The sequence below is a fragment of the Psammomys obesus genome, unplaced genomic scaffold, assembly GCF_907164565.1.
Source record: "Psammomys obesus unplaced genomic scaffold, mPsaObe1.curated_primary_1811, whole genome shotgun sequence".
NCBI classification, from domain to species: domain Eukaryota; kingdom Metazoa; phylum Chordata; class Mammalia; order Rodentia; family Muridae; genus Psammomys; species Psammomys obesus.
Window position 1 is genome coordinate 1,316,706 of NW_026596463.1, and position 10,708 is coordinate 1,327,413.

Genomic DNA, 10,708 nt, shown 5'->3' on the forward strand with positions numbered 1-10,708 from the left:
ATAACCCCATACACATGCTAGATAACCCCATACACATGCTAGATAACTATCTGGTACTGAGCTTTATCCTTAGTTTTGTCTTTTTTTTTTAATGCTGATTTCTTTTTTTAATAATTTATTTTATTTTATTTTATTTTATTTTATTTTATTTTATTTTATTTTATTTTATTTTATTTTATTTTATGTGCATCAGTGTGAAGGTGTCAGATCCCTTGGAACTGGAGTTACAGACAGTTGTGAGCTGCCATGTGGGTGCTGGGAATTGAACCGGGGTCCTTTGGAAGAGCAGACAGTGCTCTTAACCACTGAGCCATCTCTCCACCCCCTTCTTAGTTTTATTGGTTGACTCTTTCATGTGGATTTCAGGGATAGTACTCAGGTGCTTGGGCATGTGTTGTCAGTACTTTACCCACTGAGCCATCTTCACCAGCTCATTCATTCATTCATTAATTTGGATTTCCAAGACAGGGTTTCTCTGTGTAGCTTTGGCTGTCCAAGACTCTATTTCTCTGTATAATTTTGGCTGTCCTGGACTCTTTTTGTAGACCAGGCTAGCCTCACACTCACAAAGATCCACCTGTCTCTGTCTTCCCGAGTGCTGGGACTACAGGCATATGCCCTCCTCCTGGCTTCCTTATTTATTTTTTAAAACATTGTTTTAACATACGCGACTGGATTCTGCTTCCTTAGAAGTTCTGAAGGTCTGGGTGTACCCACATTCTGAGTTTCCCATGCAGTTGCTACAGGAGCTGTAGACCCAGTTTTGAGAACATTTCTCTCTTCCGCATTCCAATGGATGGCAAGAGAGTTCTGTCACATTTTGCCACACTGTCACATCTCCTTGCTTTCTCTAACTAGAAGTTGGTCAACAAAGAGAAGGAAACTATTGCACGTGCCTTCTCTACCCCTGCAGCAAGCTTTCACTTGATGGTTATACGCAACACTTACCTCCCCATGTCGGCTCAGCTGATGGGAAGTGAAGTGCTCCAGTAAGTCTGCAGATGGGAAGTGATGCAATCATTCTGCCAGTTTCTTGCTATTTATCTGTGTCTCTTACTCATTTTTAAAGCTAGCACAAATGAGAGCACTGAATCTAAATGGCTTTTGTAAGTCATCCAGGTCAGTGAAGCAGGTCATTGTTTGCATGAGAGTTCCATGAGAGCCCAGGCCGATAGGCACATCATAGACTTTTCTCATAAATGAAAAACACAAACAGTATTTACCGCATTTAATGAAGATTATAAAAGAGTGCAGTATCAGTCTCCATGGGAAAAACTATTCACATGGGCTTACTGGTGTGACCTTTGAGTGTCATCTTTAAATTATGTAAAGCCCATATAGAAATACGCTGTATAATTTATTTTTCCAGATGTAATGTTAACAAACATTTTATTATGATTTATTTTTTGGCTCCCTGAAAGATGAAGTGAGTTCTTTAATATTAGCATTGCTAATGATTTTAATGAGGCATTAAAATGTTGCAGTATTGTAGGAACATTTTTCTTTCATCCTTTTTAAAAAACATAATTTCGTTAATATTTCACAGGACTTTTAATCTTAAATTGATGGAAGAACCTGAAAGCATAATTTACCAAAAGTCAAAGCGCTTGAGCAGCAGGCCAGAACCAGGGAAAGGTAGGACCAGTGGTGTTGGGGAGACTGGGTGATGGTGTCCGTTGTTGCTGTGACGAAGACAAAACAATCTCAGGTTCTTGTTCAGGGCTTGCCAGCCTCTGTGCACAGAAATCGAGCGCTCTAACTTAGACTGTGCTTCCCACTAGTGATGGGAAGACAGACACACACAGTGGAGCTTTTCTTGGAGAAGACAGTCTCTGTTAGTTAGCTCTACATTACAGGAAACATCACTCTGCCTGGTGATTTAGCTCAGTGGTAGAACACCTGCCTAGTATACCTAAGCTCTGAGTTTGGTCTTCACTACTGAAAAATAAAGTAACCATTCTGCTTGGTATACCTTGAATTCTTTCTGTTAGGAGATATTTAACAATTCTGGCATTTTTGTGTCATTATATAATTTGTAGAATGTTTTTTATGTGCACATTATTATTTAATTCTCACAGAATCTCCCGTAAATTATGCAACTTTCAGGAGAAAAAGCTTTCTCCTTCTTATTGTAGTACCCATTCAAGAGGCTGCTATTTGGATAACTTACAGTTATTGTGAAGTGACCACTCTTCAAAACATATGGGCCAGAGGAAATAGGAAAAACTGTTTCATCACAGGTCCTTGAGGTCATATGACTCCACAATCACACAGAGCATGGCTATGTTCTCAGATACTTGAGAACATTCAAACAAAGACCAACCAAGGACTAGGCAACCTTTGCAGCTGCACAATCCCTGTTCTTGAGCAAACTCTCCAAGGTCGAGGGCAAAAATGCACTTGTCATGGTTTGGCCTAAGCCGCTGTTTGTTCTGCTTGGGTCACAGCATAACGGAGCCATATTCTGGCTGGACAGCGTCAGTGTATTAGACATGTTATTAGCTGTAAGCTTGATCCTGCCCTTAAACAGACCCAAGACTGTGGCTTACAGTTGCACACACCCGAAAAGCTAACACTTCTGTGCACCGAATCTTTGTCAGTGTAGTTGTTTAGACTTATCTGGAATTGTGGAACCCAAAGCCCAAATAATCTCTTGCTCAGAAAAGCAACCGCAGCAATGTCAAACTCCTCTTCATAACTTAGGCAGTGACTTTTCAAAGTGTGGTGTATGCATCCTTCATACCTACATCACGCCAGTGGGGAAATCGGGAATGGGAGTGGGAGTGAAGAGGAGAGAATGCGTGAGAGGACAGGTACTTATTAAAATGCAAATTTTTGTTACAAACCTGTAGAGTTAGACTCCTTCAAATGATACTTCAGAAATCTTTATTTTAATCTGTATTCCCAGGTAATTCAGGATAGTCGTAGCTTGTTGTCTTAATTTTGGAGGGATGGATGTGAAGAGCTGGTTTAGATTAACTATACTATATCTACTTTAATATGCAATTAGTTTGCAAAGATAACAGTTACCCTAATCAATGAAAGCTCAGTTCATGACGCATGCGCACTGCTGCTTGGGAACAGGCATCTGTCCTAATGCCCATACATTGCTGTGTACTTGAGTCAAGTAGTTATGCGGTGACAAAAATGATGTTTGTTACAGCACTGGCAGCAGCCGGCCATCTCGCAAACGTCACTACAGCAGCTGATCACAGCGAACAAAGCAAAAACGCAGAGCTCTTATTGTCTACGGTCTCAATGACACCTCCTCTTACAGCACCTAGAAAGATGTAGGAAAACCAAAAGCTGAAATGTAAACCCAGTCAGTTACAGTGTTTATAAGCTAATATGTGTATGCACATATGTATATGTATGTAGATATATATATATATATATCCATTGAAGAGAGATGATTTAATTTCTTGACTCAAATTAAATTTTTGTGTTTTCTGTGGATTTCAATTATTTATGCTATTCCAAAACTCCAGAGCATGAAGACCTGTATATTACCTGTTCTAGTAGAGCTACCAGTAAGTTATGTGCACGTCAATGTTGGTGTAAATAGAGCAGAGGGCTCATAACTATAGCTCATTTGTTTTTACTATTTTTATAGGGCTCAACTTTGCAGGATCTGATCCTAGACAGGAAAGCTGGTTCGTGCACTATTCTATCAGACTCGCCTCTGCAATGGATACACTTACTTTCCTCCACTGATGGAGGCAGGTAGTAGCGTCTCATTCCATCACATGCGATGCTGTTTAACTCTAGTGACTTCTGGTACCTTTGGATGATGCTGATGGCAAGGAAAGCAAGACTCTGATTGCAGTTTGTCTGTGCATTCTGAGGGTTGTGTGTGTGTGTGCGCACGTGCGTGCGAGTGCACGCACCTGTGTTGAAACAAGATAGGAAACAAGTCATTTACTGCCCTGACATAAACAAATTTTGCTGTCTATATCCTTCCTTCCTTCCTTCCTTCCTTCCTTCCTTCCTTCCTTCCTTCCTTCCTTTCAGACAGGTTTCTCTGTGTAACACCCCTGACTGTCTTGGAACTCACTTTGAAGACTAGGCTGGCCTCAAACTTACTGCAGAGATCCACCTGCCTCTGCCTCCCTAATGCTGGGATTAAAGTCACGTGCCACCACTGCCTTGGCCCGTCTACACTATTTTCAAAGGCATATTCTCTCTTTTAGCTCTCCAACTCCTCTTCTCAGAGCAAAGCAGTCCTATACAAAGACAAACATCCCTCTAAGTCATGAGTGATAAATACTTTACCTTCAAAAATGGCAGAAAGGGCTTAGAAATGTTGAAAAGGAAGCCCTTCAAATGAATATGTATATTGGCTTATTTTTACCCTTTAAAAACAGATAGTTCAGTTCAAGATTTTATTTTATTTAGCTAGTGGTTATATATATATATATCATATGATATATATATATTAGTATACTCTAATATATATATTAGAGTTGAAGAACAGAGCCTTGCATGTGCTACGGAAGAACTCTGTTGAACTACATCCCCAATCTTTAGGGAAATTTATATTTGCATTTTAAAAAATTCAACTATTGTGCTAGGTTCTTATTACTGGTTCTTATAGCTAATATGCACACCTTAGTCATTTAAAAAGTTACATAGTTGGAGTGCAGAGATGGCTCAGCAGTTAAGAACATTTACAGAGGATGTAAGTTGATTCCTAGCACCCGCAAGGTGGCTCACATTTCCAGGGCATTTGATGCCTGTTCTGATGTCCACAGGTTCTACATGAACATGGTATACACATATACACTCAAGCATATATATAATTTTATAAGTTACATAGTATTAATGTAAGTAGAGATATCGAGAGACCTCGGGTAAAACAAAAAGTAACTAGAAAGCTTGAATCTTTAAGTAAACATATTAAGATTAGTAAAATTAGTAAATATTAAAATTAGTAAATAAAAAGTCTTGATTAATGTTTTAATTTTGTGTGTGAGTTTCTGGCGCAGGTGAGTGTATGAATAAATGTGCACGTATGTGTGCAAATATGTAGAGGGCAGAGTCAACCTTGACTATCATCCCAGAGGAACTGAGCACTGTGTTTTGAGGCAGGGTCTCTGTCAGGGATTTGGGGCTTTCTAATTAGGGTATGCTGACTGGTCAGGGGGTCTGAAGGATCTTTACATCACCATTTTTCTGCCACCAGGACTACGAGTGTTCATTGCCATGTTTGACCTTGTATATAGATACTGAATGTTGAACTCAGGTCTTTGTGTTTAACTCACAGACACCTGAGCAATGAAACCATTTTCCTATCCTAACAGCAGCTGCTGCTGCTGCTGCTGCTGCTTCTTCTTCTTCTTCTTCTTCTTCTTCTTCTTCTTCTTCTTTCACTTCAATTTATTTATTTATTTTTTAAATATATTTTTTCTTTATTACAATTTATTCACTTTGTATCCTAGCTGTAGCCTCCTCCCTCATCCCCTCCCAGTCCCACCATTCCTTCCTCTGCTCCTCCCATGTCCCTCCCCGAATCCACTGATTGGGGAGGTCGTCCTCCCCTGCCATCTGACCCTAGCCTATCAGGTTTTATCAGGACTGGCTGATGTCTTCCAAAGATATTTGCTCAACCATGTTTGTAGCAGCTTTATTCATAATAACCAGAATCTGGAAACAACCTGTGTCTTGCAACTGAGGAATGGATACAGAAACTGTGGTACATTTACACAATGGAATACTGCTCAGCAATTAAAAACAAGGAAATCATGAAATCTGCAGGCAAGTGGTGGGAACTAGAAAAGATCACCCTGAGTGAGGTAACTCAGAAGCAGAAAGACACATATGTTATTATACTCACTTATAAGTGGATATTAGACCTATAATATAGGATAAACATATTAAAATCTGTACACCTAAAGAAACTAAGCAAGAAGAAGGATCCTGGGTAAAATGATCAATCCTCACTCAGAAAGGCAAATGGGATGGACATTGGAAGAGGGAGAAAACAGGAACAGCACAGGAGCCTACCATAGAGGCTTCTGAAAGACTCTACCCAGCACGGTATCAAAGCAGATGCTGAGACTCATAGCCAAACTCTGGGCAGGGAATCTTATCAAAGAAGGGGAGATAGAAAGACCTGGAGGGGACAGAAGCTCTACAAGGAGAACAATAGAACCAAAAAAATCTGGGCCCAGGGGTCTTTTCTGAGAAGACCATGCATGGAGATAACCTAGAACTCCTGCACAGATGTAGCCCATGGCAGCTCAGTCTCCTAGTGGGTTCCCTAGTAAGGGAAACAAGGGCTGTCTCTGACATGAACTCAGTGACTGGCTCTTTGATCACCTCCCCCTGAGGGGTGAGCAGCCTTACCAACCAGTCCAGAGAGGAAAATAATACAGCCAGTCCTGATGAGACCTGATAGGCTAGGATCAGAGGGAAGGGGAAGAGGACCTCCCCATAGTGGACTGAGGGAGGGGCATGGGAGGAGCATGGGGAGGAAGGGTGGGATTGGGAGGGGATGGGGGAGGGGGCAGCACCTGGGATACAAAGTGAAAAAACTGTAATTAATAAAAAATAAATTAATTTTAAAAAGAAGAAAAAAGAATGCTATAGGGTCTCAGTACAAGGGAGGTGCCTAGTGTTACCACAATCTGACATGCCATGGTACCTTGATACTCAGGGAGGCCTGCCCTTTTCTGAAGAGAAACAGAGGAGTGGATTGGGGGGGCAGAGGGAAAAGGGAGGGACTGGAAGGAGAGAAGAAGGAAAAGTTGTGGTCAGAATGTAAAAAGAAAGAAAATAAGTGTACTTACAAAAATGCCGTAAGGTTGTCAAGGGAATTAAATGAGCTAACGTAGATACCCAGTAAGAACTCAGTTGTATCATGATAGTCTATTGCGTATATTAAATGTTTTGACATATTCTGAAGTAAATATTTTTAAAATTCATAGTTCTTTCCTTCATGGCATTTACAACCTAAGGAGAGTTTACGACAGTATAATTTTTAAAAAGCACAGTATTAGATTAAATTAAAATAGGAAAGCTTAAATCATAATAGAAAGGCATGATGCTAGCTTATATCATGAGAGAAGAGAGAAGGGGGAAGTGAAGGAGGATGGAAGGACGGTTGGTGAGAATGTCAGAGTTCGTCTGTAAAGGCTGGATAGAGTTGACACACACGTGTTGATACACCACGACAGCACTTGCACCCTAAGAACAGCATGTGCTGAAAGTGAAGTAACTAGAGACATGGGGTCAGTGGAAGCCGACTCTCGTTCATTTGTTCATGAGAACAACTCAGAGAGCATGAACACCTGAGGTCTCTGATTCAGTGAGCCGGGCGGCCTGAGAACCTGCCGCTGAGCTGAGTGTCTTGAGGCCATGAGAGGCGTGGCGCTAGAAATGGAAGGGACTCTCAGATTTAAATGTCATCTCGAAGAAATCGGTGAAAGATCGCAGAGGATAAAAAAAGAACCAAAAGTTACTTTTAAGTTTATACTCCGATAGAAGGAAAACAGCTTTAAGATAAATCACGGGCCCCTGTGGTTTGAGTGTATATAAGTTAATTAGCATACACTCTATAAATTGGCCTAATCTAAAAACTGGAGCACACGTTAAAGGTCAGGTATGAGGACAAAAGATTTTTGTGGTCAGCAGCATGGGAGTGGTGGTTGAAGCTATTAAATTGTACAAGCTCGCTAAGGGGACAGCAAGCAAGAGAGGAACCTGGAGCCTGCTGTGGAGGCCACTCCTGAAGTCCTGGCCACACAGGGACCCTGCCACACACACAAAATAGAGCAAGGTCTTGTACGATATTCAGCCAATGAACTGCTGGATTTAAGACCCAAAGAGGTTAGGCTGGTCGCAATGTGAGCTGGTTGAATAGAGGCAGTGACAAAGCCGTCTGCACTGACTCAGGACCCCTTGAGGCTTTTACAGTCTCTTCTACATGCAGAGTTCACTGCGAAAAACAAAGCAACTCAACGATTCAATGATTTCAGCCAGAGGCGGATGCGAGAGGAGTTGAAGTGACCAAGTGTGAAATAGTAGCACACGCAGGTGGTAAGTGGCTCTCTGCCGTGGGTGAGTTAGGTTCCTGCTTCCCTAGCGTGGCCCACCACCTACAGAGCCTACAGAGCCTTCAGAGCTCCCCGAAGGACAGGTATTGTCATGCACATTGCGTGGATGAGAAACTCAGGCCCATCGTGATTAAAACAACTCACAGAGAGGTACATAATTAGAAAGAGGGCTAACGGGACTTCTTTATTCCAAATCCATGTCTTCCTTCTGAAGCTGGTCAAAAATCTCTGGTGTGCTGTCTAGGCTGGCAGAAAAGAAGGGATTCGCATACTCAGGCAGACCAAAGGTAGTTGGCTGAAAGTAATATTTGTTAAAATTTTTATATTAAAATTCATTTAAAATTTGCATTCCATTCCCTATTTTATTTACATGTAAAATATTGGCTTATTTTGTTTTTAAACAGTTTTAAAATTTATATAAATTTTACATATTTATGCCAAACCATGTAAAATAGGGATTTAAATTACTTTATTTCCTCATCCGAGAGAATATTCTGTGTTTCTGCAGTGACCCTGGCAGACTGCTAGTCCCTCCGGAAAGGGTGGCACCTGAGCACAGTGGAGCAGAGTAAGGAAATGACAAAACTATATTAATACAAGACGGCCGGAATGTGCTTAGAAGGCAGTCTCCTGTAGAGTAACTTCAAAGGCTTCTGAGAAATGCAGGACACTTACATTTTGTTAGTTACACTGTGCTTAGGGAGTGCTCTAATGATTTACGCATGAAAGAGGAATGATCTTGGCAGTAGAATTTCTGAGATTAGCAAGTGTTCTCACTGGTTCGGGAAGCAGGTTCAGGAGAAGATAGACAGTAGACAGTGAAACTTATAAACCTGAGAAGTCACCTATTGGTAGGTGAAGATATGGGAAATCAACCAGGCATTTTAATGTTAATGACAGAATCCCCACAAATATTAATAGTTTTAAATTTTCCTCAACCTGAAGATTGCTACCAAATTGTAGTCATGCATTTATTTATTCATTCATTCAGTAAACATGTGCTGAGAGTATGTAATGGGTCAGACACAGGTTAGATAAAGTGGTGATTATAAAGATGCTACTGGTGTAGTTGTTCTCTATTGTGGAAAATAAGATGAAGCATTCTATCCGACAACTTACACATAATAGTAGTGGCCAGTAATGCCTATGTCTGATGCTTAGAGGCTTAAAGGAAAAGTAGTTCTTAGGAGAATAGGGGACTGCTCTTGGAGGAGCTGGCATTTGAGCTGAGACTTGCAGGCTGGGTAGGGCTGGCTTCCATCGAGGTGCTCATTCTAGGTTTACTCCCTGTTGGTGTGGATTGCTGTTAACTACGCAAGGCTGACTGCAGAAGGAAAGGTTCACCTGGGCTGTGTTCTTCACTGTGTATCCAGAACATCCCTCGGTGGCTAAGATGCCTAACAAAGATCATCCACAAGTCAACTGGCAATATTTTGTCTTTAAATTTATTTTTCTATAGCAGTTATATAACTTTGTTTTTCCTTAGAAGAAAAAAGTTTGGACACAGGCAATTTTCTGTTGAAGACACCATTAAGTAACAGAATTTATTAACAACTAAAATTGAACCAAAGGACACATCAGCTGATGGTTAGTTCCCTGCCACCAAATGAAGATATATTATCAGTATTTGTATTAAATATTCCATTTTAACAGTGCAGATACATATTCATTAGCAGACAGATTCAAAGCATGCACTTTGCAATACTTGTTATTTTTGCCAAGTCTGCACAGGTTTGAAAACTCTGCATTACTTTCAGTGTGTAATCTCAGAGTCTGTCATTCACATGTAGAAGACTCACCTCTCTATTTAGCCTGTGGTTGGCGAGAGATAGACAGTTACAGGCCCTCTGCCCTTGAGCTGTTCCATTAGTGCATGGAAAGCACCTTGCAGCCTGTGACAAGCACAGCAGATCGGCGCTAAATCAAAAATCAGTGCCAGCCGGGGATCTAAGCCACCATGAAGGTCACAGCCATCAACTGCATGCCATCTCAATCCAAACAAAACACATTGGATACAGCAGGATTTTCACAACTCACAATAGGTGACAGACATTTCATGTTAGAGGAATCCTTGGCAGCGAAACTGGGGGCTGACCTTTTAAGCACTTTTGACTATTTAATCAAACTTTGAAAAAGCTGGAGGTAATTTTCATATTTAAAAACAAAACATAGGAAAATAAAACCTCCACAGCATGGTGTTATGATAATGATGGTTTTGATGAAAACAAGGTGATGTTGTTCTTTTCTTCATGTGTGCTTTTAGAAATCATCAGCTTTCTATAAAGATAGTTTTATTTGGTTTCCTACTTTAAAAATGGTGTTGTTAATCTATCATGAAATAAATATTTTGTTCTTAAACTGTGTTTCACTTATTCTGAAGATTTACGCTTATATTCATTTATATAGGAAACAAGTCTTTGTCTTTGGTACAAATTTGCCAGTAGCAACCCTATTCAGTTGAAGTTGTTGAGTTTGAGTCTACCCTTTGGTAGGATTGTTACTGTACAGTGAAAGGTTTTTGACGAATATAAACATTGTTTAACTGTTATAGATCTAATTCCCTTTCACCTTTAACTGGGGGATAAAAATTCAAGGAGAAATAGATATCATATTTAAATAATAAATCCTCTACTTCGCAGCTTTCCCTTGCTATC